The sequence below is a fragment of the Lissotriton helveticus genome, chromosome 1_2 (genome assembly GCF_964261635.1).
Source record: "Lissotriton helveticus chromosome 1_2, aLisHel1.1, whole genome shotgun sequence".
Classification (NCBI taxonomy): domain Eukaryota; kingdom Metazoa; phylum Chordata; class Amphibia; order Caudata; family Salamandridae; genus Lissotriton; species Lissotriton helveticus.
In genome coordinates, this window is record NC_136058.1 from 336,150,150 (window position 1) to 336,170,213 (window position 20,064).

Below are 20,064 nucleotides of genomic sequence, written 5' to 3' on the forward strand. Positions count from 1 at the left end.
TCTTACTATGCAACAAGCTTGGCAATGACAAGTTAAAAATAAAATGTATGTACATTTTAGAATGGAGAATGCGGGCATCGATCCCGCTACCTCTCGCATGCTAAGCGAGCGCCCTACCATTTGAGCTAATTCCCCAGTGTGCTCCCTCAGAATAACATTTCAAAAGTAATGTTAATGCCTACCACACTTTATTTGACGTCAAATAGCCCATTACATGAGTGTTCAGTTCACTCCTAACTGATGCCTTACCTCCACTTAGGGGATGTTTTACAGTTCAGGTTGGCCTGTTTAGTACTTGAATAGGAGTAATATCGCTGTATGTTAATCTAGACTAATGCCCTACCTAATCTTGAAGTTACATTTCCCACCAATGGGAAACCAAAGATATACAATTTTTGGGAGTTAATGCATGTCTAATGCAAGATTAATTGCCATATTATGAGATCCAATTCAATAATCCTGCAAAAATTACTCATTTTCGCACAACGTGGGGCTCGAACCCACGACCCTGAGATTAAGAGTCTCATGCTCTACCGAGTGAGCTAGCCGGGCTCCCTCTATAAAGTAGTATGCAAACTGATCGATTTTCATTAAGAAAACCAGTTCCTGGATATTCCTCAACTCTTGTTTTTCAAGGAACTTATCATTTATAGATCCCTCAGTGGACAGAGTGTCAAGTAAAATGAGACAAAATTGAAATGGAAGTTGTGGAAATGTCATTGTGAGATTGCATAAGAACTCAAATTGCTCTCACAAGCTAACGAATAGCTAAACCCTTTTGATAAAATCTCATTAGTTGTTATGATGTTACCATATATGAAAGCCATCTGTGATTTTTCTGTTCTTACTATGCAACAAGCTTGGCAATGACAAGTTAAAAATAAAATGTATGTACATTTTAGAATGGAGAATGCGGGCATAAATCCCGCTACCTCTCGCATGCTAAGCGAGCGCTCTACCATTTGAGGTAATTCCCCTGTTTGCTCACTCAGAATTACATTTCAAAAGTAATGTTAATGCCTACAATACTTTATTTGAAGTCAAATTGCCCATTACATGAGTGTTCAGTTCACTCCTAACTGATGCCTTACCTCCACTTAGGGGATGTTTTACAGTTCAGGTTGGCCTGTTTAGTACTTGAATAGGAGTAATATCGCTGTATGTTAATCTAGACTAATGCCCTACCTAATCTTGAAGTTACATTTCCCACCAATGGGAAACCAAAGATATACAATTTTGGGGAGTTATTGCATGTATAATGCAAGATTAATTGCCATATTATGAGAGCCAATGCAATAATCCTGCAAAAATTACTTGTTGTCGCCCAACGTGGGGCCCCACGACCCTGAGATTAAGAGTCTCATGCTCTACCGAGTGAGCTAGCCGGGCTCCCTCTATAAAGTAGTATGCAAACTGATCGATTTTCATTAAGAAAACCAGTTCCTGGATATTCCTCAACTCTTGTTTTTCAAGGAACTTATCATTTATAGATCCCTCAGTGGACAGAGTGTCAAGTAAAATGAGACAAAATTGAAATGGAAGTTGTGGAAATGTCATTGTGAGATTGCATAAGAACTCAAATTGCTCTCACAAGCTAACGAATACCTAAACCCTTTTGATAAAATCTCATTAGTTGTTATGATGTTACCATATATGAAAGCCATCTGTGATTTTTCTGTTCTTACTATGCAACAAGCTTGGCAATGACAAGTTAAAAATAAAATGTATGTACATTTTAGAATGGAGAATGCGGGCATAAATCCCGCTACCTCTCGCATGCTAAGCGAGCGCTCTACCATTTGAGGTAATTCCCCTGTGTGCTCACTCAGAATTACATTTCAAAAGTAATGTTAATGCCTACAACACTTTATTTGAAGTCAAATTGCCCATTACATGAGTGTTCAGTTCACTCCTAACTGATGCCTTACCTCCACTTAGGGGATGTTTTACAGTTCAGGTTGGCCTGTTTAGTACTTGAATAGGAGTAATATCGCTGTTTGTTAATCTAGACTAATGCCCTACCTAATCTTGAAGTTACATTTCCCACCAATGGGAAACCAAAGATATACTATTTTGGGGAGTTATTGTATGTCTAATGCAAGATTAATTGCCATATTATGAGATCCAATGCAATAATCCTGCAAAAATTACTCGTTTTCGCCGAACGTGGGGCTCAAACCCACGACCCTGAGATAAAGAGTCTCATGCTCTACCGTCTGAGCTAGCCGGGCTCCCTCTTTAAAGCAGTATGCAAACTGATCGTTTTTCATTAAGAAAACCAGTTCCTGGATATTCCTCAACTCTTGTTTTTCAAGGAACTTATCATTTATAGATCCCTCAGTGGACAGAGTGTCAAGTAAAATGAGACAAAATTGAAATGGAAGTTGTGGAAATGTCATTGTGAGATTGCATAAGAACTCAAATTGCTCTCACAAGCTAACGAATACCTAAACCCTTTTGATAAAATCTCATTAGTTGTTATGATGTGACCATATATGAAAGCCATCTGTGATTTTTCTGTTCTTACTATGCAACAAGCTTGGCAATGACAAGTTAAAAATAAAATGTATGTACATTTTAGAATGGAGAATGCGGGCATAAATCCCGCTACCTCTCGCATGCTAAGTGAGCGCTCTACCATTTGAGCTAATTCCCCTGTGTGCTCACTCAGAATTACATTTCAAAAGTAATGTTAATGCCTACAACACTTTATTTGAAGTCAAATTGCCCATTACATGAGTGTTCAGTTCACTCCTAACTGATGCCTTACCTCCACTTAGGGGATGTTTTACAGTTCAGGTTGGCCTGTTTAGTACTTGAATAGGAGTAATATCGCTGTATGTTAATCTAGACTAATGCCCTACCTAATCTTGAAGTTAAATTTCCCACCAATGGGAAACCAAAGATATACAATTTTGGGGAGTTATTGCATGTATAATGCAAGATTAATTGCCATATTATGAGAGCCAATGCAATAATCCTGCAAAAATTACTTGTTGTCGCCCAACGTGGGGCCCCACGACCCTGAGATTAAGAGTCTCATGCTCTACCGAGTGAGCTAGCCGGGCTCCCTCTATAAAGTAGTATGCAAACTGATCGTTTTTCATTAAGAAAACCAGTTCCTGGATATTCCTCAACTCTTGTTTTTCAAGGAACTTATCATTTATAGATCCCTCAGTGGACAGAGTGTCAAGTAAAATGAGACAAAATTGAAATGGAAGTTGTGGAAATGTCATTGTGAGATTGCATAAGAACTCAAATTGCTCTCACAAGCTAACGAATACCTAAACCCTTTTGATAAAATCTCATTAGTTGTTATGATGTGACCATATATGAAAGCCATCTGTGATTTTTCTGTTCTTACTATGCAACAAGCTTGGCAATGACAAGTTAAAAATAAAATGTATGTACATTTTAGAATGGAGAATGCGGGCATAAATCCCGCTACCTCTCGCATGCTAAGCGAGCGCTCTACCATTTGAGGTAATTCCCCTGTGTGCTCACTCAGAATTACATTTCAAAAGTAATGTTAATGCCTACAACACTTTATTTGAAGTCAAATTGCCCATTACATGAGTGTTCAGTTCACTCCTAACTGATGCCTTACCTCCACTTAGGGGATGTTTTACAGTTCAGGTTGGCCTGTTTAGTACTTGAATAGGAGTAATATCGCTGTATGTTAATCTAGACTAATGCCCTACCTAATCTTGAAGTTACATTTCCCACCAATGGGAAACCAAAGATATACATTTTTGGGGAGTTATTGCATGTCTAATGCAAGATTAATTGCCATATTATGAGATCCAATGCAATAATCCTGCAAAAATTACTCGTTTTCGCCCAACGTGGGGCTCGAACCCATGACCCTGAGATTAAGAGTCTCATGCTCTACCGACTGAGCTAGCCGGGCTCCCTCTTTAAAGTAGTATGCAAACTGAACATTTTTCATTAAGAAAACCAGTTCCTGGATATTCCTCAACTCTTGTTTTTCAAGGAACTTATCATTTATAGATCCCTCAGTGGACAGAATGTCAAGTAAAATGAGACAAAATTGAAATGGAAGTTGTGGAAATGTCATTGTGGAATTGCATAAGAACTCAAATTGCTCTCACAAGCTAACGAATACCTAAACCCTTTTGATAAAATCTCTTTAGTTGTTATGATGTGACCATATATGAAAGCCATCTGTGATTTATCTGTTCTTACTATGCAACAAGCTTGGCACTGACAAGTTAAAAATAAAATGTATGTACATTTTAGAATGGAGAATGCGGGCATCGATCCCGCTACCTCTCGCATGCTAAGCGAGCGCTCTACCATTTGAGCTAATTCCCCTGTGTGCTCCCTCAGAATAACATTTCAAAAGTAATGTTAATGCCTTCCACACTTTATTTGACGTCAAATTGCCCATTACATGAGTGTTCAGTTCACTCCTAACTGATGCCTTACCTCCACTTAGGGGATGTTTTACAGTTCAGGTTGGCCTGTTTAGTACTTGAATAGGAGTAATATCGCTGTATGTTAATCTAGACTAATGCCCTACCTAATCTTGAAGTTACATTTCCCACCAATGGGAAACCAAAGATATACAATTTTTGGGAGTTATTGCATGTCTAATGCAAGATTAATTGCCATATTATGAGAGCCAATGAAATAATCCTGCAAAAATTACGCGTTTTCGCCCAACGTGGGGCTCGAACCCACGACCCTGAGATTAAGACTCTCATGCTCTACCGACTGAGCTAGCCGGGCTCCCTCTTTAAAGTAGTATGCAAACTGATCGTTTTTCATTAAGAAAACCAGTTCCTGGATATTCCTCAACTCTTGTTTTTCAAGGAACTTATCATTTATAGATCCCTCAGTGGACAGAGTGTCAAGTAAATTGAGACAAAATTGAAATGGAAGTTGTGGAAATGTCATTGTGAGATTGCATAAGAACTCAAATTGCTCTCACAAGCTAACGAATACCTAAACCCTTTTGATAAAACCCCTTTAGTTGTTATGATGTGACCATATATGAAAGCCATCTGTGATTTATCTGTTCTTACTATGCAACAAGCTTGGCACTGACAAGTTAAAAATAAAATTTATGTACATTTTAGAATGGAGAATGCGGGCATCGATCCCGCTACCTCTCGGATGCTAAGCGAGCGCTCTACCATTTGAGCTAATTCCGCTGTGTGCTCTCCTCAGAATAACATTTCAAAAGTAATGTTAATGCCTTCCACACTTTATTTGAAGTCAAATTGCCCATTACATGAGTGTTCAGTTCACTCCTAACTGATGCCTTACCTCCACTTAGGGGATGTTTTACAGTTCAGGTTGACCTGTTTAGTACTTGAATAGGAGTAATATCGCTGTATGTTAATCTAGACTAATGCCCTACCTAATCTTGAAGTTACATTTCCCACCAATGGGAAACCAAAGATATACAATTTTGGGGAGTTATTGCATGTATAATGCAAGATTAATTGCCATATTATGAGAGCCAATGCAATAATCCTGCAAAAATTACTCGTTGTCGCCCAACGTGGGGCCCCACGACCCTGAGATTAAGAGTCTCATGCTCTACCGAGTGAGCTAGCCGGGCTCCCTCTATAAAGTAGTATGCAAACTGATCGTTTTTCATTAAGAAAACCAGTTCCTGGATATTCCTCAACTCTTGTTTTTCAAGGAACTTATCATTTATAGATCCCTCAGTGGACAGAGTGTCAAGTAAAATGAGACAAAATTGAAATGGAAGTTGTGGAAATGTCATTGTGAGATTGCATAAGAACTCAAATTGCTCTCACAAGCTAACGAATACCTAAACCCTTTTGATAAAATCTCATTAGTTGTTATGCTGTGACCATATATGAAAGCCATCTGTGATTTTTCTGTTCTTACTATGCAACAAGCTTGGCAATGACAAGTTAAAAATAAAATGTTTGTACATTTTAGAATGGAGAATGCGGGCATAAATCCCGCTACCTCTCGCATGCTAAGCGAGCGCTCTACCATTTGAGGTAATTCCCCTGTGTGCTCACTCAGAATTACATTTCAAAAGTAATGTTAATGCCTACAACACTTTATTTGAAGTCAAATTGCCCATTACATGAGTGTTCAGTTCACTCCTAACTGATGCCTTACCTCCACTTAGGGGATGTTTTACAGTTCAGGTTGGCCTGTTTAGTACTTGAATAGGAGTAATATCGCTGTATGTTAATCTAGACTAATGCCCTACCTAATCTTGAAGTTACATTTCCCACCAATGGGAAACCAAAGATATACAATTTTTGGGAGTTATTGCATGTATAATGCAAGATTAATTGCCATATTATGAGAGCCAATGCAATAATCCTGCAAAAATTTCTTGTTTTCGCCCAACGTGGGGCCCCACGACCCTGAGATTAAGAGTCTCATGCACTACCGAGTGAGCTAGCCGGGCTCCCTCTATAAAGTAGTATGCAAACTGATCGTTTTTCATTAAGAAAACCAGTTCCTGGATATTCCTCAACTCTTGTTTTTCAAGGAACTTATCATTTATAGATCCCTCAGTGGACAGAGTGTCAAGTAAAATGAGACAAAATTGAAATGGAAGTTGTGGAAATGTCATTGTGAGATTGCATAAGAACTCAAATTGCTCTCACAAGCTAACGAATACCTAAACCCTTTTGATAAAACCGCTTTAGTTGTTATGATGTGACCATATATGAAAGCCATCTGTGATTTATCTGTTCTTACTATGCAACAAGCTTGCCAATGACAAGTTAAAAATAAAATGTATGTACATTTTAGAATGGAGAATGTGGGCATCAATCCCGCTACCTCTCGCATGCTAAGCGAGCGCTCTACCATTTGAGCTAATTCCCCTGTGGACTCCCTCAAAATAACATTTCAAAAGTAATGTTAATGCCTACCACACTTTATTTGACGTCAAATTGCCCATTACATGAGTGTTCAGTTCACTCCTAACTGATGCCTTACCTCCACTTAGGGGATGTTTTACAGTTCAGGTTGGCCTGTTTAGTACTTGAATAGGAGTAATATCGCTGTATGTTAATCTAGACTAATGCCCTACCTAATCTTGAAGTTACATTTCCCACCAATGGGAAACCAAAGATATACAATTTTTGGGAGTTATTGCATGTCTAATGCAAGATTAATTGCCATATTATGAGAGCCAATGAAATAATCCTGCAAAAATTACACGTTTTCGCCCAACGTGGGGCTCGAACCCACGACCCTGAGATTAAGAGTCTCATGCTCTACCGACTGAGATAGCCAGGCTCCCTCTTTAAAGTAGTATGCAAACTGATCGTTTTTCATTAAGAAAACCAGTTCCTGGATATTCCTCAACTCTTGTTTTTCAAGGAACTTATCATTTATAGATCCCTCAGTGGACAGAGTGTCAAGTAAAATGAGACAAAATTGAAATGGAAGTTGTGGAAATGTCATTGTGAGATTGCATAAGAACTCAAATTGCTCTCACAAGCTAACGAATACCTAAACCCTTTTGATAAAACCCCTTTAGTTGTTATGATGTGACCATATATGAAAGCCATCTGTGATTTATCTGTTCTTACTATGCAACAAGCTTGGCACTGACAAGTTAAAAATAAAATGTATGTACATTTTAGAATGGAGAATGCGGGCATCGATCCCGCTACCTCTCGCATGCTAAGCGAGCGCTCTACCATTTGAGCTAATTCCCCTTTGTGCTCTCCTCAGAATAACATTTCAAAAGTAATGTTAATGCCTTCCACACTTTATTTGAAGTCAAATTGCCCATTACATGAGTGTTCAGTTCACTCCTAACTGATGCCTTACCTCCACTTAGGGGATGTTTTACAGTTCAGGTTGGCCTGTTTAGTACTTGAATAGGAGTAATATCGCTGTATGTTAATCTAGACTAATGCCCTACCTAATCTTGAAGTTACATTTCCCACCAATGGGAAACCAAAGATATACAATTTTGGGGAGTTATTGCATGTATAATGCAAGATTAATTGCCATATTATGAGAGCCAATGCAATAATCCTGCAAAAATTACTTGTTGTCGCCCAACGTGGGGCCCCACGACCCTGAGATTAAGAGTCTCATGCTCTACCGAGTGAGCTAGCCGGGCTCCCTCTATAAAGTAGTATGCAAACTGATCGATTTTCATTAAGAAAACCAGTTCCTGGATATTCCTCAACTCTTGTTTTTCAAGGAACTTATCATTTATAGATCCCTCAGTGGACAGAGTGTCAAGTAAAATGAGACAAAATTGAAATGGAAGTTGTGGAAATGTCATTGTGAGATTGCATAAGAACTCAAATTGCTCTCACAAGCTAAGGAATACCTAAACCCTTTTGATAAAATCTCATTAGTTGTTATGATGTTACCATATATGAAAGCCATCTGTGATTTTTCTGTTCTTACTATGCAACAAGCTTGGCAATGACAAGTTAAAAATAAAATGTATGTACATTTTAGAATGGAGAATGCGGGCATAAATCCCGCTACCTCTCGCATGCTAAGCGAGCGCTCTACCATTTGAGGTAATTCCCCTGTGTGCTCACTCAGAATTACATTTCAAAAGTAATGTTAATGCCTACAACACTTTATTTGAAGTCAAATTGCCCATTACATGAGTGTTCAGTTCACTCCGAACTGATGCCTTACCTCCACTTAGGGGATGTTTTACAGTTCAGGTTGGCCTGTTTAGTACTTGAATAGGAGTAATATCGCTGTATGTTAATCTAGACTAATGCCCTACCTAATCTTGAAGTTACATTTCCCACCAATGGGAAACCAAAGATATACATTTTTGGGGAGTTATTGCATGTCTAATGCAAGATTAATTGCCATATTATGAGATCCAATGCAATAATCCTGCAAAAATTACTCGTTTTCGCCCAACGTGGGGCTCGAACCCATGATCCTGAGATTAAGAGTCTCATGCTCTACCGACTGAGCTAGCCGGGCTCCCTCTTTAAAGTAGTATGCAAACTGAACATTTTTCATTAAGAAAACCAGTTCCTGGATATTCCTCAACTCTTGTTTTTCAAGGAACTTATCATTTATAGATCCCTCATTGGACAGAATGTCAAGTAAAATGAGACAAAATTGAAATGGAAGTTGTGGAAATGTCATTGTGGAATTGCATAAGAACTCAAATTGCTCTCACAAGCTAACGAATACCTATACCCTTTTGATAAAATCTCTTTAGTTGTTATGATGTGACCATATATGAAAGCCATCTGTGATTTATCTGTTCTTACTATGCAACAAGCTTGGCACTGACAAGTTAAAAATAAAATGTATGTACATTTTAGAATGGAGAATGCGGGCATCGATCCCGCTACCTCTCGCATGCTAAGCGAGCGCTCTACCATTTGAGCTAATTCCCCTTTGTGCTCTCCTCAGAATAACATTTCAAAAGTAATGTTAATGCCTTCCACACTTTATTTGAAGTCAAATTGCCCATTACATGAGTGTTCAGTTCACTCCTAACTGATGCCTTACCTCCACTTAGGGGATGTTTTACAGTTCAGGTTGGCCTGTTTAGTACTTGAATAGGAGTAATATCGCTGTATGTTAATCTAGACTAATGCCCTACCTAATCTTGAAGTTACATTTCCCACCAATGGGAAACCAAAGATATACAATTTTGGGGAGTTATTGCATGTATAATGCAAGATTAATTGCCATATTATGAGAGCCAATGCAATAATCCTGCAAAAATTACTTGTTGTCGCCCAACGTGGGGCCCCACGACCCTGAGATTAAGAGTCTCATGCTCTACCGAGTGAGCTAGCCGGGCTCCCTCTATAAAGTAGTATGCAAACTGATCGATTTTCATTAAGAAAACCAGTTCCTGGATATTCCTCAACTCTTGTTTTTCAAGGAACTTATCATTTATAGATCCCTCAGTGGACAGAGTGTCAAGTAAAATGAGACAAAATTGAAATGGAAGTTGTGGAAATGTCATTGTGAGATTGCATAAGAACTCAAATTGCTCTCACAAGCTAACGAATACCTAAACCCTTTTGATAAAATCTCATTAGTTGTTATGATGTTACCATATATGAAAGCCATCTGTGATTTTTCTGTTCTTACTATGCAACAAGCTTGGCAATGACAAGTTAAAAATAAAATGTATGTACATTTTAGAATGGAGAATGCGGGCATAAATCCCGCTACCTCTCGCATGCTAAGCGAGCGCTCTACCATTTGAGGTAATTCCCCTGTGTGCTCACTCAGAATTACATTTCAAAAGTAATGTTAATGCCTACAACACTTTATTTGAAGTCAAATTGCCCATTACATGAGTGTTCAGTTCACTCCGAACTGATGCCTTACCTCCACTTAGGGGATGTTTTACAGTTCAGGTTGGCCTGTTTAGTACTTGAATAGGAGTAATATCGCTGTATGTTAATCTAGACTAATGCCCTACCTAATCTTGAAGTTACATTTCCCACCAATGGGAAACCAAAGATATACATTTTTGGGGAGTTATTGCATGTCTAATGCAAGATTAATTGCCATATTATGAGATCCAATGCAATAATCCTGCAAAAATTACTCGTTTTCGCCCAACGTGGGGCTCGAACCCATGACCCTGAGATTAAGAGTCTCATGCTCTACCGACTGAGCTAGCCGGGCTCCCTCTTTAAAGTAGTATGCAAACTGAACATTTTTCATTAAGAAAACCAGTTCCTGGATATTCCTCAACTCTTGTTTTTCAAGGAACTTATCATTTATAGATCCCTCAGTGGACAGAATGTCAAGTAAAATGAGACAAAATTGAAATGGAAGTTGTGGAAATGTCATTGTGGAATTGCATAAGAACTCAAATTGCTCTCACAAGCTAACGAATACCTAAACCCTTTTGATAAAATCTCTTTAGTTGTTATGATGTGACCATATATGAAAGCCATCTGTGATTTATCTGTTCTTACTATGCAACAAGCTTGGCAATGACAAGTTAAAAATAACATGTATGTACATTTTAGAATGGAGAATGCGGGCATCGATCCCGCTACCTCTTGCATGCTAAGCGAGCGCTCTACCATTTGAGCTAATTCCCCTTTGTGCTCTCCTCAGAATAACATTTCAAAAGTAATGTTAATGCCTTCCACACTTTATTTGAAGTCAAATTGCCCATTACATGAGTGTTCAGTTCACTCCTAACTGATGCCTTACCTCCACTTAGGGGATGTTTTACAGTTCAGGTTGGCCTGTTTAGTACTTGAATAGGAGTAATATCGCTGTATGTTAATCTAGACTAATGCCCTACCTAATCTTGAAGTTACATTTCCCACCAATGGGAAACCAAAGATATACAATTTTGGGGAGTTATTGCATGTATAATGCAAGATTAATTGCCATATTATGAGAGCCAATGCAATAATCCTGCAAAAATTACTTGTTGTCGCCCAACGTGGGGCCCCACGACCCTGAGATTAAGAGTCTCATGCTCTACCGAGTGAGCTAGCCGGGCTCCCTCTATAAAGTAGTATGCAAACTGATCGATTTTCATTAAGAAAACCAGTTCCTGGATATTCCTCAACTCTTGTTTTTCAAGGAACTTATCATTTATAGATCCCTCAGTGGACAGAGTGTCAAGTAAAATGAGACAAAATTGAAATGGAAGTTGTGGAAATGTCATTGTGAGATTGCATAAGAACTCAAATTGCTCTCACAAGCTAACGAATACCTAAACCCTTTTGATAAAATCTCATTAGTTGTTATGATGTTACCATATATGAAAGCCATCTGTGATTTTTCTGTTCTTACTATGCAACAAGCTTGGCAATGACAAGTTAAAAATAAAATGTATGTACATTTTAGAATGGAGAATGCGGGCATAAATCCCGCTACCTCTCGCATGCTAAGCGAGCGCTCTACCATTTGAGGTAATTCCCCTGTGTGCTCACTCAGAATTACATTTCAAAAGTAATGTTAATGCCTACAACACTTTATTTGAAGTCAAATTGCCCATTACATGAGTGTTCAGTTCACTCCGAACTGATGCCTTACCTCCACTTAGGGGATGTTTTACAGTTCAGGTTGGCCTGTTTAGTACTTGAATAGGAGTAATATCGCTGTATGTTAATCTAGACTAATGCCCTACCTAATCTTGAAGTTACATTTCCCACCAATGGGAAACCAAAGATATACAATTTTTGGGAGTTATTGCATGTATAATGCAAGATTAATTGCCATATTATGAGAGCCAATGCAATAATCCTGCAAAAATTTCTTGTTTTCGCCCAACGTGGGGCCCCACGACCCTGAGATTAAGAGTCTCATGCACTACCGAGTGAGCTAGCCGGGCTCCCTCTATAAAGTAGTATGCAAACTGATCGTTTTTCATTAAGAAAACCAGTTCCTGGATATTCCTCAACTCTTGTTTTTCAAGGAACTTATCATTTATAGATCCCTCAGTGGACAGAGTGTCAAGTAAAATGAGACAAAATTGAAATGGAAGTTGTGGAAATGTCATTGTGAGATTGCATAAGAACTCAAATTGCTCTCACAAGCTAACGAATACCTAAACCCTTTTGATAAAACCGCTTTAGTTGTTATGATGTGACCATATATGAAAGCCATCTGTGATTTATCTGTTCTTACTATGCAACAAGCTTGCCAATGACAAGTTAAAAATAAAATGTATGTACATTTTAGAATGGAGAATGTGGGCATCAATCCCGCTACCTCTCGCATGCTAAGCGAGCGCTCTACCATTTGAGCTAATTCCCCTGTGGACTCCCTCCAAATAACATTTCAAAAGTAATGTTAATGCCTACCACACTTTATTTGACGTCAAATTGCCCATTACATGAGTGTTCAGTTCACTCCTAACTGATGCCTTACCTCCACTTAGGGGATGTTTTACAGTTCAGGTTGGCCTGTTTAGTACTTGAATAGGAGTAATATCGCTGTATGTTAATCTAGACTAATGCCCTACCTAATCTTGAAGTTACATTTCCCACCAATGGGAAACCAAAGATATACAATTTTTGGGAGTTATTGCATGTCTAATGCAAGATTAATTGCCATATTATGAGAGCCAATGAAATAATCCTGCAAAAATTACACGTTTTCGCCCAACGTGGGGCTCGAACCCACGACCCTGAGATTAAGAGTCTCATGCTCTACCGACTGAGATAGCCAGGCTCCCTCTTTAAAGTAGTATGCAAACTGATCGTTTTTCATTAAGAAAACCAGTTCCTGGATATTCCTCAACTCTTGTTTTTCAAGGAACTTATCATTTATAGATCCCTCAGTGGACAGAGTGTCAAGTAAAATGAGACAAAATTGAAATGGAAGTTGTGGAAATGTCATTGTGAGATTGCATAAGAACTCAAATTGCTCTCACAAGCTAACGAATACCTAAACCCTTTTGATAAAACCCCTTTAGTTGTTATGATGTGACCATATATGAAAGCCATCTGTGATTTATCTGTTCTTACTATGCAACAAGCTTGGCACTGACAAGTTAAAAATAAAATGTATGTACATTTTAGAATGGAGAATGCGGGCATCGATCCCGCTACCTCTCGCATGCTAAGCGAGCGCTCTACCATTTGAGCTAATTCCCCTTTGTGCTCTCCTCAGAATAACATTTCAAAAGTAATGTTAATGCCTTCCACACTTTATTTGAAGTCAAATTGCCCATTACATGAGTGTTCAGTTCACTCCTAACTGATGCCTTACCTCCACTTAGGGGATGTTTTACAGTTCAGGTTGGCCTGTTTAGTACTTGAATAGGAGTAATATCGCTGTATGTTAATCTAGACTAATGCCCTACCTAATCTTGAAGTTACATTTCCCACCAATGGGAAACCAAAGATATACAATTTTGGGGAGTTATTGCATGTATAATGCAAGATTAATTGCCATATTATGAGAGCCAATGCAATAATCCTGCAAAAATTACTTGTTGTCGCCCAACGTGGGGCCCCACGACCCTGAGATTAAGAGTCTCATGCTCTACCGAGTGAGCTAGCCGGGCTCCCTCTATAAAGTAGTATGCAAACTGATCGATTTTCATTAAGAAAACCAGTTCCTGGATATTCCTCAACTCTTGTTTTTCAAGGAACTTATCATTTATAGATCCCTCAGTGGACAGAGTGTCAAGTAAAATGAGACAAAATTGAAATGGAAGTTGTGGAAATGTCATTGTGAGATTGCATAAGAACTCAAATTGCTCTCACAAGCTAAGGAATACCTAAACCCTTTTGATAAAATCTCATTAGTTGTTATGATGTTACCATATATGAAAGCCATCTGTGATTTTTCTGTTCTTACTATGCAACAAGCTTGGCAATGACAAGTTAAAAATAAAATGTATGTACATTTTAGAATGGAGAATGCGGGCATAAATCCCGCTACCTCTCGCATGCTAAGCGAGCGCTCTACCATTTGAGGTAATTCCCCTGTGTGCTCACTCAGAATTACATTTCAAAAGTAATGTTAATGCCTACAACACTTTATTTGAAGTCAAATTGCCCATTACATGAGTGTTCAGTTCACTCCGAACTGATGCCTTACCTCCACTTAGGGGATGTTTTACAGTTCAGGTTGGCCTGTTTAGTACTTGAATAGGAGTAATATCGCTGTATGTTAATCTAGACTAATGCCCTACCTAATCTTGAAGTTACATTTCCCACCAATGGGAAACCAAAGATATACATTTTTGGGGAGTTATTGCATGTCTAATGCAAGATTAATTGCCATATTATGAGATCCAAGCAAAAGATCCGAGCAAAAATTACTCGTTTTCGCCCAACGTGGGGCTCGAACCCATGATCCTGAGATTAAGAGTCTCATGCTCTACCGACTGAGCTAGCCGGGCTCCCTCTTTAAAGTAGTATGCAAACTGAACATTTTTCATTAAGAAAACCAGTTCCTGGATATTCCTCAACTCTTGTTTTTCAAGGAACTTATCATTTATAGATCCCTCATTGGACAGAATGTCAAGTAAAATGAGACAAAATTGAAATGGAAGTTGTGGAAATGTCATTGTGGAATTGCATAAGAACTCAAATTGCTCTCACAAGCTAACGAATACCTAAACCCTTTTGATAAAATCTCTTTAGTTGTTATGATGTGACCATATATGAAAGCCATCTGTGATTTATCTGTTCTTACTATGCAACAAGCTTGGCACTGACAAGTTAAAAATAAAATGTATGTACATTTTAGAATGGAGAATGCGGGCATCGATCCCGCTACCTCTCGCATGCTAAGCGAGCGCTCTACCATTTGAGCTAATTCCCCTTTGTGCTCTCCTCAGAATAACATTTCAAAAGTAATGTTAATGCCTTCCACACTTTATTTGAAGTCAAATTGCCCATTACATGAGTGTTCAGTTCACTCCTAACTGATGCCTTACCTCCACTTAGGGGATGTTTTACAGTTCAGGTTGGCCTGTTTAGTACTTGAATAGGAGTAATATCGCTGTATGTTAATCTAGACTAATGCCCTACCTAATCTTGAAGTTACATTTCCCACCAATGGGAAACCAAAGATATACAATTTTGGGGAGTTATTGCATGTATAATGCAAGATTAATTGCCATATTATGAGAGCCAATGCAATAATCCTGCAAAAATTACTTGTTGTCGCCCAACGTGGGGCCCCACGACCCTGAGATTAAGAGTCTCATGCTCTACCGAGTGAGCTAGCCGGGCTCCCTCTATAAAGTAGTATGCAAACTGATCGATTTTCATTAAGAAAACCAGTTCCTGGATATTCCTCAACTCTTGTTTTTCAAGGAACTTATCATTTATAGATCCCTCAGTGGACAGAGTGTCAAGTAAAATGAGACAAAATTGAAATGGAAGTTGTGGAAATGTCATTGTGAGATTGCATAAGAACTCAAATTGCTCTCACAAGCTAACGAATACCTAAACCCTTTTGATAAAATCTCATTAGTTGTTATGATGTTACCATATATGAAAGCCATCTGTGATTTTTCTGTTCTTACTATGCAACAAGCTTGGCAATGACAAGTTAAAAATAAAATGTATGTACATTTTAGAATGGAGAATGCGGGCATAAATCCCGCTACCTCTCGCATGCTAAGCGAGCGCTCTACCATTTGAGGTAATTCCCCTGTGTGCTCACTCAGAATTACATTTCAAAAGTAATGTTAATGCCTACAACACTTTATTTGAAGTCAAATTGCCCATTACATGAGTGTTCAGTTCACTCCGAACTGATGCCTTACCTCCACTTAGGGGATGTTTTACAGTTCAGGTTGGCCTGTTTAGTACTTGAATAGGAGTAATATCGCTGTATGTTAATCTAGACTAATGCCCTACCTAATCTTGAAGTTACATTTCCCACCAATGGGAAACCAAAGATATACATTTTTGGGGAGTTATTGCATGTCTAATGCAAGATTAATTGCCATATTATGAGATCCAATGCAATAATCCTGCAAAAATTACTCGTTTTCGCCCAACGTGGGGCTCGAACCCATGACCCTGAGATTAAGAGTCTCATGCTCTACCGACTGAGCTAGCCGGGCTCCCTCTTTAAAGTAGTATGCAAACTGAACATTTTTCATTAAGAAAACCAGTTCCTGGATATTCCTCAACTCTTGTTTTTCAAGGAACTTATCATTTATAGATCCCTCAGTGGACAGAATGTCAAGTAAAATGAGACAAAATTGAAATGGAAGTTGTGGAAATGTCATTGTGGAATTGCATAAGAACTCAAATTGCTCTCACAAGCTAACGAATACCTAAACCCTTTTGATAAAATCTCTTTAGTTGTTATGATGTGACCATATAGGAAAGCCATCTGTGATTTATCTGTTCTTACTATGCAACAAGCTTGGCAATGACAAGTTAAAAATAAAATGTATGTACATTTTAGAATGGAGAATGCGGGCATCGATCCCGCTACCTCTCGCATGCTAAGCGAGCGCTCTACCATTTGAGCTAATTCCCCTGTGTGCTCTCCTCAGAATAACATTTCAAAAGTAATGTTAATGCCTTCCACACTTTATTTGAAGTCAAATTGCCCATTACATGAGTGTTCAGTTCACTCCTAACTGATGCCTTACCTCCACTTAGGGGATGTTTTACAGTTCAGGTTGGCCTGTTTAGTACTTGAATAGGAGTAATATCGCTGTATGTTAATCTAGACTAATGCCCTACCTAATCTTGAAGTTACATTTCCCACCAATGGGAAACCAAAGATATACAATTTTTGGGAGTTATTGCATGTCTAATGCAAGATTAATTGCCATATTATGAGAGCCAATGAAATAATCCTGCAAAAATTTCTCGTTTTCACTCAACGTGGGGCTCGAACCCACGACGCTGAGATTAAGAGTCTCATGCTCTACCGACTGAGCTAGCCGGGCTCCCTCTTTAAAGTAGTATGCAAACTGATCGTTTTTCATTAAGAAAACCAGTTCCTGGATATTCCTCAACTCTTGTTTTTCAAGGAACTTATCATTTATAGATCCCTCAGTGGACAGAGTGTCAAGTAAAATGAGACAAAATTGAAATGGAAGTTGTCGAAATGTCATTGTGAGATTGCATAAGAACTCAAATTGCTCTCACAAGCTAACGAATACCTAAACCCTTTTGATAAAACCGCTTTAGTTGTTATGATGTGACCATATATGAAAGCCATCTGTGATTTATCTGTTCTTACTATGCAACAAGCTTGCCAATGACAAGTTAAAAATAAAATGTATGTACATTTTAGAATGGAGAATGCAGGCATCGATCCCGCTACCTCTCGCATGCTAAGCGAGCGCTCTACCATTTGAGCTAATTCCCCTGTGGACTCCCTCAGAATAACATTTCAAAAGTAATGTTAATGCCTACCACACTTTATTTGACGTCAAATTGCCCATTACATGAGTGTTCAGTTCACTCCTAACTGATGCCTTACCTCCACTTAGGGGATGTTTTACAGTTCAGGTTGGCCTGTTTAGTACTTGAATAGGAGTAATATCGCTGTATGTTAATCTAGACTAATGCCCTACCTAATCTTGAAGTCACATTTCCCACCAATGGGAAACCAAAGATATACAATTTTTGGGAGTTATTGCATGTCTAATGCAAGATTAATTGCCATATTATGAGATCCAATGCAATAATCCTGCAAAAATTACTCGTTTTCGCCCAACGTGGGGCTCGAACCCACGACCCTGAGATTAAGAGTCTCATGCTCTACCGACTGAGCTAGCCGGGCTCTCTCTTTAAAGTAGTATGCAAACAGATCATTTTTCATTAAGAAAACCAGTTCCTGGATATTCCTCAACTCTTGTTTTTCAAGGAACTTATCATTTATAGATCCCTCAGTGGACAGAGTGTCAAGTAAAATGAGACAAAATTGAAATGGAAGTTGTGGAAATGTCATTGTGAGATTGCATAAGAACTCAAATTGCTCTCACAAGCTAACGAATACCTAAACCCTTTTGATAAAATCTCATTAGTTGTTATGATGTTACCATATATGAAAGCCATCTGTGATTTTTCTGTTCTTACTATGCAACAAGCTTGGCAATGACAAGTTAAAAATAAAATGTATGTACATTTTAGAATGGAGAATGCGGGCATAAATCCCGCTACCTCTCGCATGCTAAGCGAGCGCTCTACCATTTGAGGTAATTCCCCTGTGTGCTCACTCAGAATTACATTTCAAAAGTAATGTTAATGCCTACAACACTTTATTTGAAGTCAAATTGCCCATTACATGAGTGTTCAGTTCACTCCTAACTGATGCCTTACCTCCACTTAGGGGATGTTTTACAGTTCAGGTTGGCCTGTTTAGTACTTGAATAGGAGTAATATCGCTGTATGTTAATCTAGACTAATGCCCTACCTAATCTTGAAGTTACATTTCCCACCAATGGGAAACCAAAGATATACATTTTTGGGGAGTTATTGCATGTCTAATGCAAGATTAATTGCCATATTATGAGATCCAATGCAATAATCCTGCAAAAATTACTCGTTTTCGCCCAACGTGGGGCTCGAACCCATGACCCTGAGATTAAGAGTCTCATGCTCTACCGACTGAGCTAGCCGGGCTCCCTCTTTAAAGTAGTATGCAAACTGAACATTTTTCATTAAGAAAACCAGTTCCTGGATATTCCTCAACTCTTGTTTTTCAAGGAACTTATCATTTATAGATCCCTCAGTGGACAGAATGTCAAGTAAAATGAGACAAAATTGAAATGGAAGTTGTGGAAATGTCATTGTGGAATTGCATAAGAACTCAAATTGCTCTCACAAGCTAACGAATACCTAAACCCTTTTGATAAAATCTCTTTAGTTGTTATGATGTGACCATATATGAAAGCCATCTGTGATTTATCTGTTCTTACTATGCAACAAGCTTGGCACTGACAAGTTAAAAATAAAATGTATGTACATTTTAGAATGGAGAATGCGGGCATCGATCCCGCTACCTCTCGCATGCTAAGCGAGCGCTCTACCATTTGAGCTAATTCCCCTGTGTGCTCCCTCAGAATAACATTTCAAAAGTAATGTTAATGCCTTCCACACTTTATTTGACGTCAAATTGCCCATTACATGAGTGTTCAGTTCACTCCTAACTGATGCCTTACCTCCACTTAGGGGATGTTTTACAGTTCAGGTTGGCCTGTTTAGTACTTGAATAGGAGTAATATCGCTGTATGTTAATCTAGACTAATGCCCTACCTAATCTTGAAGTTACATTTCCCACCAATGGGAAACCAAAGATATACAATTTTTGGGAGTTATTGCATGTCTAATGCAAGATTAATTGCCATATTATGAGAGCCAATGAAATAATCCTGCAAAAATTACGCGTTTTCGCCCAACGTGGGGCTCGAACCCACGACCCTGAGATTAAGACTCTCATGCTCTACCGACTGAGCTAGCCGGGCTCCCTCTTTAAAGTAGTATGCAAACTGATCGTTTTTCATTAAGAAAACCAGTTCCTGGATATTCCTCAACTCTTGTTTTTCAAGGAACTTATCATTTATAGATCCCTCAGTGGACAGAGTGTCAAGTAAATTGAGACAAAATTGAAATGGAAGTTGTGGAAATGTCATTGTGAGATTGCATAAGAACT

At 38.6% G+C, this 20,064-nt stretch overlaps 19 non-coding genes across 19 annotated transcripts; all 19 read right to left on the minus strand.

Moving 5' to 3' along the window:
- Nucleotides 1-62: 62 nt before the first annotated feature.
- Nucleotides 63-135, minus strand: TRNAA-AGC (transfer RNA alanine (anticodon AGC)). The gene has a single exon. It is a non-coding gene; the product is annotated as a tRNA-Ala (tRNA).
- Nucleotides 136-3,837: 3,702 nt separating this feature from the next.
- TRNAK-CUU (transfer RNA lysine (anticodon CUU)) lies at nt 3,838-3,910 on the minus strand. Its single transcript has one exon. It is a non-coding gene; the product is annotated as a tRNA-Lys (tRNA).
- A 352-nt stretch (nt 3,911-4,262) lies between these two features.
- On the minus strand, nt 4,263-4,335 carry TRNAA-AGC (transfer RNA alanine (anticodon AGC)). Its single transcript has one exon. It is a non-coding gene; the product is annotated as a tRNA-Ala (tRNA).
- A 344-nt stretch (nt 4,336-4,679) lies between these two features.
- On the minus strand, nt 4,680-4,752 carry TRNAK-CUU (transfer RNA lysine (anticodon CUU)). Its single transcript has one exon. It is a non-coding gene; the product is annotated as a tRNA-Lys (tRNA).
- Nucleotides 4,753-7,196: 2,444 nt separating this feature from the next.
- TRNAK-CUU (transfer RNA lysine (anticodon CUU)) lies at nt 7,197-7,269 on the minus strand. The gene has a single exon. It is a non-coding gene; the product is annotated as a tRNA-Lys (tRNA).
- Nucleotides 7,270-7,621: 352 nt separating this feature from the next.
- Nucleotides 7,622-7,694, minus strand: TRNAA-AGC (transfer RNA alanine (anticodon AGC)). Its single transcript has one exon. It is a non-coding gene; the product is annotated as a tRNA-Ala (tRNA).
- Nucleotides 7,695-8,876: 1,182 nt separating this feature from the next.
- Nucleotides 8,877-8,949, minus strand: TRNAK-CUU (transfer RNA lysine (anticodon CUU)). The gene has a single exon. It is a non-coding gene; the product is annotated as a tRNA-Lys (tRNA).
- A 352-nt stretch (nt 8,950-9,301) lies between these two features.
- TRNAA-AGC (transfer RNA alanine (anticodon AGC)) lies at nt 9,302-9,374 on the minus strand. Its single transcript has one exon. It is a non-coding gene; the product is annotated as a tRNA-Ala (tRNA).
- Nucleotides 9,375-10,556: 1,182 nt separating this feature from the next.
- Nucleotides 10,557-10,629, minus strand: TRNAK-CUU (transfer RNA lysine (anticodon CUU)). The gene has a single exon. It is a non-coding gene; the product is annotated as a tRNA-Lys (tRNA).
- Nucleotides 10,630-13,073: 2,444 nt separating this feature from the next.
- On the minus strand, nt 13,074-13,146 carry TRNAK-CUU (transfer RNA lysine (anticodon CUU)). Its single transcript has one exon. It is a non-coding gene; the product is annotated as a tRNA-Lys (tRNA).
- A 352-nt stretch (nt 13,147-13,498) lies between these two features.
- TRNAA-AGC (transfer RNA alanine (anticodon AGC)) lies at nt 13,499-13,571 on the minus strand. Its single transcript has one exon. It is a non-coding gene; the product is annotated as a tRNA-Ala (tRNA).
- A 1,183-nt stretch (nt 13,572-14,754) lies between these two features.
- On the minus strand, nt 14,755-14,827 carry TRNAK-CUU (transfer RNA lysine (anticodon CUU)). The gene has a single exon. It is a non-coding gene; the product is annotated as a tRNA-Lys (tRNA).
- Nucleotides 14,828-15,179: 352 nt separating this feature from the next.
- TRNAA-AGC (transfer RNA alanine (anticodon AGC)) lies at nt 15,180-15,252 on the minus strand. Its single transcript has one exon. It is a non-coding gene; the product is annotated as a tRNA-Ala (tRNA).
- A 1,182-nt stretch (nt 15,253-16,434) lies between these two features.
- TRNAK-CUU (transfer RNA lysine (anticodon CUU)) lies at nt 16,435-16,507 on the minus strand. The gene has a single exon. It is a non-coding gene; the product is annotated as a tRNA-Lys (tRNA).
- Nucleotides 16,508-16,859: 352 nt separating this feature from the next.
- Nucleotides 16,860-16,932, minus strand: TRNAA-AGC (transfer RNA alanine (anticodon AGC)). Its single transcript has one exon. It is a non-coding gene; the product is annotated as a tRNA-Ala (tRNA).
- A 1,187-nt stretch (nt 16,933-18,119) lies between these two features.
- Nucleotides 18,120-18,192, minus strand: TRNAK-CUU (transfer RNA lysine (anticodon CUU)). Its single transcript has one exon. It is a non-coding gene; the product is annotated as a tRNA-Lys (tRNA).
- A 769-nt stretch (nt 18,193-18,961) lies between these two features.
- On the minus strand, nt 18,962-19,034 carry TRNAK-CUU (transfer RNA lysine (anticodon CUU)). The gene has a single exon. It is a non-coding gene; the product is annotated as a tRNA-Lys (tRNA).
- Nucleotides 19,035-19,386: 352 nt separating this feature from the next.
- On the minus strand, nt 19,387-19,459 carry TRNAA-AGC (transfer RNA alanine (anticodon AGC)). Its single transcript has one exon. It is a non-coding gene; the product is annotated as a tRNA-Ala (tRNA).
- Nucleotides 19,460-19,803: 344 nt separating this feature from the next.
- TRNAK-CUU (transfer RNA lysine (anticodon CUU)) lies at nt 19,804-19,876 on the minus strand. The gene has a single exon. It is a non-coding gene; the product is annotated as a tRNA-Lys (tRNA).
- Nucleotides 19,877-20,064: the final 188 nt, after the last annotated feature.